Source organism: Pantherophis guttatus, chromosome 1, assembly GCF_059756535.1.
Source record: "Pantherophis guttatus breed Tessera chromosome 1, ASM5975653v1, whole genome shotgun sequence".
NCBI lineage: Eukaryota > Metazoa > Chordata > Lepidosauria > Squamata > Colubridae > Pantherophis > Pantherophis guttatus.
Genome location: NC_142063.1, coordinates 191,145,299 through 191,154,411, shown reverse-complemented (window position 1 = coordinate 191,154,411; position 9,113 = coordinate 191,145,299). Strand labels below are relative to the sequence as shown.

At 37.7% G+C, this 9,113-nt stretch overlaps 1 long non-coding RNA gene across 1 annotated transcript; it reads left to right on the top strand.

Moving 5' to 3' along the window:
• The first annotated feature begins 226 nt into the window (after positions 1–226).
• On the top strand, positions 227–4,651 carry LOC117674170 (uncharacterized). Its single transcript, XR_015732320.1, has 2 exons — positions 227–1,963; positions 4,279–4,651. It is a non-coding gene; the product is annotated as an uncharacterized LOC117674170 (long non-coding RNA).
• Positions 4,652–9,113: the final 4,462 nt, after the last annotated feature.

Here is a 9,113-nt window from a genome sequence, read left to right as displayed (position 1 = left end):
ATTGTATTCCACGCCAATAGAAAAGAATTAATCATTCAGACTTGAGCAATTAAGAATGACACTGCAGCCTGTGGCTTTTGATGCCTATCTTATTCGCTGTTTGGTATTACTGTCCTATTTAAAATAGTCCGGCTTCAGCCTCTGGAAGACATTTATGCACACAGGCGAAATTGATTCTTTTTCGGAGATCACTGCTTGAAAAAACGTTCACGCTTTCCTGTGTTTATTGAAAATCAGGCACTTACAAAGACAGCCCTCTACCTGAGCGTCATTCTCAGCGATGGCCTGTGGGACCATTGAAAGGCCCTTTCTCCTCCCAACTGGTGCCGCACGCGTTCTGGAAGCTTCGGGTCAGCGTTGGGGAAGCATTGGGGGTGCAGGTTCCAGGACTCGGCGGAAAACAATCCATCTCCATCGGAGGACTGAGTGGGCATCCGGGCGCAGACATGCTGGAGAATGCAAGCACCAAGGGGGCCTTTCTGAATGCGGCCATAGGGAATCGCAACTCCGGCGGCAATCGCAGTTCTTACCAGGATAAAGATAAACCCGCTTAAATCCGCTTCAGCAACATTTCTGCAGGGAAAGGTGATGGGTGGGACATCCCACTGTCTCTATAAGGAAGGGGGTGGCGGAGAGGATGAGTGGACCGCTCCATTGACATTTGGCGGGCTCGGGCAGGGGCTCCTGATCCATAAAAAAACACCCGACCACATCTTTGGCTCTCCAATTCCTTTGTTGGAATGAACTAAGGCTCTTTCAGAGTCTTGTTGAAGATAGAAGAAGGTCGAGCAGCATAAAGGTTTGAGTTTGAGGTGTGTGTGTTTAGTTTGTGCTTATAAGAAGACTGCAGAGCATTTGAAAGATGTTTTGCAGAATGCATTAGCAGAAACAAAACATTCTGGAAGCAGTAAATCAACTACAGGTAGTCCTCCACTTAAAACAGTTCATTTAGTGACTGTTCAAAGTTACAACAGCACTGAAAAAAGTGACTTATGACCATTTTCACACTAATGATCGTTGCAGCATCTCCATGGTCACATGATTTACATTCGGATGCTTGACAACTGCTTCATATTTATGATGGTTGCCAGTGTCCCAGGATCATGTGATCACTTTATGTGACCTGATAAGCAAAGTAAATGGGGAAGCCAGATTCACTTAACAACCGTGTTACTAATTTAACAACAGTGATTTCTCACTTAGTAACATAAATACTGGACTCAATTGTGGTTGTAAGTCGAAGATTACCTGTATTATCAGGAAGGCTTGATGAACTACTTCAGAGTTCTACCAGTTGTCTTCAGGTGCATTCATAGACAGCATTTCTGCTGGACCAAAAAAATAAGGAACTCTGCATGTTCAGACACTCAAAGGAACCCTTTGATACAGCCATATCAAATTTTCCTGAAGATGCAGCATATGTTGATATTTTCTTCAGCTTTTTTTGATATTCTCTATACACTCATGTTAATGTACTTTCTAATACTTTGCAGAGCCATATCAAATTTTCCTGAAGATGCAACTTTTACTGATATTTTCTTTAGCTGGTAGTGGTAGTGTACTTTCAAATACTTTGCAGAGGCTTGATAGTAATTGAGTTCCCATGTGTAGATCCATTGAAAACAGATATGAAGTTGCGAAATGCTTACATATGTTTTCAGAAGTAATACTCAAACATTCCTGCTTTCAAAGCTACATTTCAAGCTGTATTTTAATTTTAATTTCAGAGCGCTAATTTTAGAGGGGGAAGCACCAGAAATAGAGTTGGCATTATGCTTGAATGAATATTCACGTGGTTTAAGTGGCATGGAATCTTTTTGCATTCCTGCTTACGGAGAGGCTCTGGAAATTATTCCATCCACCCTGGCTGAAAATGGCAGGCCCTAATCCGATATCGACTGTTACAGAGCTGAGAAACGGACATGCACAAGGAGAGAAAACTGTTGGCATTAATGTCAGAAAGGTAATCTACAAAGTGCAATAAAGCAAATGATGTACCACATTATTACACATTATTTTGTAAAATTCTGCCATTTTGGAATTCACTGGTACTATTGTTTCATGTTGTTTATTGCATTATGCATAACTCAAAGAATTGCTCTTGGCGTTATAGTAGTAAGTTGCAGAAATGCAGAGAGGTGTATTAGGTTTGAAATTATGTTTATTTTTCAAAGGCTGATCCAATTTAGAAATATACAGTAAGTGAAATAAAATCTCCTTTTACTCTTATCTTGGAATATTGGACATTTTAACAAGTGGCAATTTAACTGAAATATTTTTTAAATTCCCATAATGGAAATTGTGACTTAATTTGTAGCATGCCTAAATAAACAGCAAAAAAGAAGTTCACTTCAACAGATCCCACAAGCAGCATAATAGAAACTTAAGTACATGTCTCTGGCTTTTGTCCTGATGCTTCTTTCTAAGCATTTCAGCAGCATTTCAATATAACTCATGGACTTTACCTGCTGCTTTACAATAGTTGCTGTTCAGGCAGATAGTCATTTTCTTATGTCTGTCCTATTGGCCATCTGAAGTTGCTTCTGATGATTATCAAACCTATCTGGCCAACATGACTGGCTGACTGGGAACCATTGGCATTGCCATCAACCTTGATAGGGGAGAAGTTAGAGTTGTGCTTGCTTATAATTATAATGCAAGGGAAAGAGACTGAGTCTTAATCACTCTCCAATAGCTAGTCAAGTATGTGTGGTGTTAATACACCATATATTAGAACATCCACGCTAATTCCTTGTGAATTAAATTCCTCTTCATTAAAGAGGACATATTTTGAGAAGAGATATTCATTAGAAAAGAAACATTGAATTATGCATAATTTAATGGGAATGGAAAGCAGGAAGGGGATTTTTTTTTAACATTAACCCCTTCATTAGTCCTTTCACTAGTGAAGTAATTAAAATATATAGTATTACTAAGTATAAGTTTGCTTCTGGGTACAATTCAAGGTGTTGGTTATCACCCTTCATGGCATGGGTCCAGGAACTGGTCACCCCAAAGTGATTGGCCACCTTACCCACACTGGCAGAAGGACATAGCTTCTGAGCATAGGCAAAGCTGGCTGAGAGCTTCTTCCTGCTGAAATACTTCCTTCTTTGGGTTTTAGATATATCAGTGAAAATGGCAGTCACATAGCTAGGGAACAATAATTGGTATTATGTCAACAAAAAATACCTACCCTGAATATTATTTTTAAATTATTTTAATAAAGCAAAAGTGAGCAAGTTTTTTATATAGTCCCCAAATTTGCATAATTTAATAAAGGTGGTGTGATTGTTCATCATCTTTTGTTGGCAATAAAACAGGCTTAATAAGCTTTTATCTCCTGCAAAAAGACTCAGGGAAAGCTAGGCTGATCCTACTTGGGCTGTACTTTCTCTTTATATTTGTTTATATAAACAGAATCCCTAGCCATTTCTGCAATTAAAGTTAATATTATGATTTTGTTACTTCCAAAACTATATTCTAAATATGGGAAATACTTGTCAAAACATTTTTTTTAATTTTAAAAGGGCCATTAGTTTGAGACACCTAACAATGACTTTTAAGCTCAGTGATCTTACTGGTCTGTTTCTTTAAAAAGAAGTCACACCATAAGAATTAAATACTTGTTTTGATTTGCAGTTCTAAGCAGAATTAAAATGAGTTTCTGGTGTTGAGAAATTACATATGTACATACACCCAAAATATTGGCTGATAGGTACAGCATGTGGTGAGAAAATAACAAACTGCATGATTATATTTTAGTGTAGACATTTGAAAATGTGTAAAGATATTTAGCTTAAACGTATAATGAAAACTCTTAAAGATGTATGATTTCACGTTTAAGGTGTTTGCTGATAATTGTTAATACATTGATATTGTGAATTATTGGGTGGAATTTCAATATCTTGGAAGAGCTGGTAGTACAGCCTTCATTGTGTCAATCAGTGCTCTCACTGTAGCTACAGAAATAGTCCGCAGCTTTCTTAAGATTGATGATGTGCTAAGCTGTTTTAACATTCTTCCAATTGCTCCAGTGTCCTTTTTGTCCAATTTTTGTAAATTTTTAAAATCAAAATGATAGTTCCTACCATAATATTATTGTATGTACGTAAGTGAAAACGTATTTTATAATTATAATTGTGGTTATTTGATGTGGACAATTAGGTATATGCAGTTGCTTTTGAAAATTTAGAATATTATATGGAGAATAAAGGCTGACAAATTATACATTGATATCATTCTACATAATAAGTTCTGCTTTTTTTTTTTTTACAGGTGAACACTCGATGAAATGACTAAAGGAAGAGGCAGTACTCTTAACTAGTACACTATCCTAAGTTTGGAACTTGGTTCCTTTATAGAGGCACTGCGTTAGACACCTACTTAACTTGCGGTTGTGTTCATGTTCTGTCAATCTAAGTTAACACGTGATGACATGAACCAAATGCCAGGATTTATATTCTGACATCAGGATACAAGAAAACTTTTGTAATTTTCTTGACTGGTGACTTGTTCACTGACATAATCAATTGAATGAAATAAATTGACTGACAGTAGCCAAATCCCATCATTTTTGCCAGAATGATTAACTTGGTTGTAACTTGAAAATCTGTATTAGTGATTATTAAACCATTTTTATTAACTACAACTCCTTTTATTTTGTATTTTTGACCTCTTTGATGGAAGCTGGAGAAGCGGGCCCTTTGGCTAACTATTTTCAGTAACAAAGAGTGTCTTTGATTAATGTTTCTAAATAATTTGAAGTAACAAGTAAGAATGTGAAATTCTGATAGGAACCAACTAGAGACAATAATTTTATTTTATTTTTTATTTTTATTAGTTCGATTTATATGCCGCCCTTCTCCAGAGACTCAGGGCGGCTTACAATGCATTAAGCAATAGCCTTCATACTTTTGTATATACCTGCTTAGTAGGGCTTTTTGGCCCCCCCTAAGCGGTGTTCTATTTTATACAAAGTCAGCTTATTGCCCCTACAACCCGGGTCCTCATTTTACCTACCTTGGAAGGATGGAAGGCTGAGTCAACCTTGAGCCTGGTGAGAATTGAACTCGCAGTAATTGCAAGCAGCTGGTAGTTTAGTCCACTACGCCGCCAAGGCTCTTTGCCAGAGAGTTGAACTTTTATTAACGTGAAAACTAATTATGTGGGAAACACGCCCCTTGAATATTCAGTTGACCCTTATCAGGATCATACTAAGAATAATGGGATTCTATGAACTGTTACATGTACATTTATGGGCATGCTGTCTACATGCTTGAGGACTCAAATGATGCTGATCAATTAATATATGCCAAACCCAATACCTTTGAACTGTATATATCCTTTCTAAGGGTTTTCTCATCTTGTACCTTTGGGACATGTATCTTTTACTTACAAATTGCCTTTTCTACCTTAAATGGTTACATATTGCATACATAAATCAGCATATTGATCGTTGCACAAAAATGTTATTAAATGTCTTGGGTACAAAAAAGGGAATATAAATAAGTTTGATGGAAAACAAAACTAAAAAGAATCCTTCTGTAGGAGATGACCAGACTGAGCCCAAGGGAGGGGTCAAACACATCGAGTTGAGTCCCTTTGCACCCACAAGAGATCCAAGTCCAGCCCACCTTGATTTCCATTGACGCTATCTATCGCCAATTTGCTTCAACTATTAGTAGTTCAGATTCTTATAGAGAACTTAAGCTTGCAATAAACTTCATATTTATTTGAATTGCCTGGATTTCTTTGTTTTATTGGTGCTTGACATCTTAGTTCTTGTAGAATAGATAATGGCCTTAGTCTGAGTTATATCCAGGTACAGGAAAGAACCCCCAGACGATTGAAAATACTTTTCTTGATTGTGCAGAGATGGATAAGTTAACTATGGAACAAAAAGATAGAGAAGAAATGGAATACTACAAGATTTGGAATTTATGGTACAATTGGCTAGAAAATAGAGGTAAAGTCCATACATAAAGACCACTTGAGAGTCATATTAAACTGGAAAATACTGTATGTCTAAATATTGCTACAATTTAAAGGTAAAAGGTATGTATGTACATTGATACCGTATTTTTGGTGTATAAGACATAGCTTTTCACCCCCAAAAAGGGGGTGAAAATCTGGGTGCGTCTTATACGCCAAATGTAGCCCTGCCCACCCGCTGGCCCCCACCCTTTGGCCATTTTCGGGCAGTTCCAGGCAGTAGGGATCTGGGTCGGGGCACAGCCTGAAGAACAACCCTCTTCGGGACAGTCTGAGTGGGTGGGAATCTGTCCGGCAGCTTCGGGGAACAAGTCTGGTGCCACGATTTGCGGCTGGTCACCCCTCTGGCTGCCCAGCAGGCAGCTTAGGGCAGGCAATGGCCGCAATGACTTCACTCCCCTGCAATGTAGGAGCTGCCACCTAAGCCCTCTGCGCCCAAGAGCCGAACGACCCAAATGAGAGCTCCTAAAGAAAATCGCCCCTCCTTTCCAGCCACCACTGCCCGGATTCCCCAACGCAATAATCAGAGCCGCGTTTCAGGTGGCGGACGGCCAGTTCCCCTGCAATGTGCAGCGGGGAATCATTTTGGATTCTGGAAGGGGATTGGAGCGCTTCCGCCTGAAAGTGCTTTTCTTCCCATTGGGAATGTGCAACGGGGTGACCAGCCCTGTTGGGGTGACCAGCCGCAAATCGTGGCACCCACCTTGTTCCCCGAAGCTGCCAGGCAGATTCCCCCCAGACAGTTCCAAAAGGCAGAGGTAGAATTCTTGTTTTCTTGATTTCCTCCCCCAAAATTAAGGTGCGTCTTATATTCCGGTACGTCTTATACACCGAAAAATACGGTAAATAATTATAGTATAATTAAATCTAAATATATAATATATAGAATGGTAATCTATAAAATTGGAAACTGTGTATATGAGTGATACCGATACTGAATGCTGTAAAGAGTGGAAATGTGTAAAGGTTGAAATATGTTTAATAAAAATTATTTATATAAAAAAACCTTTTCTTGGTTTTTCTTTTTAATAGATAATTTTTTTTGTCTAAATTTGGGTTCTGTTCTGTTTTGCTTGTAAGAACTAGTGTTTGCTTTAAAATGTCATTAATTGTTAAAACTATACCAGCCAGAATTACACTCTTGTGATTTATAGTGAGATGGTTCCTTAATTTAGGGAATAACTTTTTCAGTTCAGAAATGATAGAGAAATTAAAGGAAGAACATTAGAATTCAAGTTAGATCTGAAGAGCTTCTATGTAATTTATAGCTTTCTAATAGCAGATTAGGACATAAAGGTACCATGAGGCCAGGCAGCAAAACTTTTGATCAAAGTGAAGAATCCAAATGCAAGCCAAATACCAAAATTAAAGTCCCTGATTTTGAAACATTACAAAAAGTATCCAGAAGCAGCTTCAAATACATAAGAATGTGAAAAGTGTCATAATCAGTGAGCCTTTTAATTTCCATACACCAAATACTCCATCCAAGAAAGAAAATTCTTGACATTGAAATGGATGAAGCAACATTAAAAGAAACAAACTGCCCTTATGTCTGCAAGATCTCACCCTCAAGTGAAGTCTTGCAGTGGAAATGAACACACTTCAGGCTGTGTATGGTCTCCATCTGCCAAGATTTACAGAATCTAGACTATTAGAAGCCTTAAGGTAAGCCATTAATGTGCTATATAATTAAACCCAAGTTCTTTGTGGTAAGTAAAAACATGAAGATGTTGAAAATACTTGTTTTACAGAAATACGGAAAATGTTTTCACTTCAAGGATGTTCAAACCTCAGAATTGCCATTGTGAGTGTTCTGAGTGAAACAAATCTCGTGATAGATTTTAAAGCACTGTTTTTTCCTAGTTGAGGGTTTCACTTGTGTTATTCTGCTGTTCCTTGAGTTGAAAAACATGGCTTTTGTTGTGAAACCAACTTGGTCTGCATTTACTGATGCTTCAAACTCAGCCCAGTCTATCAGCTATGTCAGGCAGACTGCAAACATTCTGAATATATATTTACATCAATATATAAATCTGCTCTACTTGAATTTAGCTGACCATTTTCTGGACTTCTGAGGAAAGGTTATTCCACTATTTGAGTGTCCCTCAGAAAAAAGTCCTGGTCAAGTTAGCTATTTATCACAGATTGAAAGACTGCCATTCTTAACAGATCTAAGTAGAGAATTCAACTGAAATCAGTAGGATTGCAATTTCAATCAGCACTGGGACTGGTGGTGTAATGGTTAACATGCAGTATTGCAGCAACGTCTGTTCACAGCATGGAGTTTGATCCTGATAGGACTCAAGGTTGACTCAGCCTTCCATCCTTCTGAGGTCAGTAAAATAATCCAGGTTGTTTGGGGCAATATGCTGACACTGTAAACCACTTAGAGAGTGTTGTAAAGTACCATGGGTGCATTATATAAGTCTAAGTGCTATCGATACTTAATTAGTAAGTTTAGAGTGGCAAATATCCCTTGATTATATTGAAAAGTCTGATTGAAAATTAAAGTGAATTATTGGCTTTTGTTACTACAAAATTCTTTTGAATTTCTATCCCATGATACTCTTTCATTTTCTGTTTTTCATATTTCCATATTTTTTTAACAGCCAGTTTGGTGTAGTAGTTAAGGCACCAGCCCAGAAACTCTTTTGCTCCAGAGAGTTAGGTACATTTAAATCCCCTTGGAATCAATTTATTCCAATGATGACTGATATAAAAAACAAAAGCATTCACAGCACTTACTAGCACGAATGACAGGATTGAATATTGTATGATTTGACATGAATGTGCAATATGTACAATATGACATCTTTTCCTCATCTACAGCTTTAAATTCAGACTTGCTTCCCAACAGGTCCTCATTCATAAAACCAAATAGACCTACAGATCTTCTGCTCTAAATTTTCACTCCTGAATCCCACTTTTGTGACATGAACACTGTAATGCTGCTGGGTTTGCAGTTAACGTGTCCAGGAGATGGCAGCCTCATTTTAACATTTCAAAATTAAGCCACATTTTAGCTCTTAACTGAGTTGAATTTAAGACTGTCTGAAAGAACAATAAAACTGTGCTACTAAAGAGAGCTGAATTTCCAAAAGGTATGTGACTCTACTTTT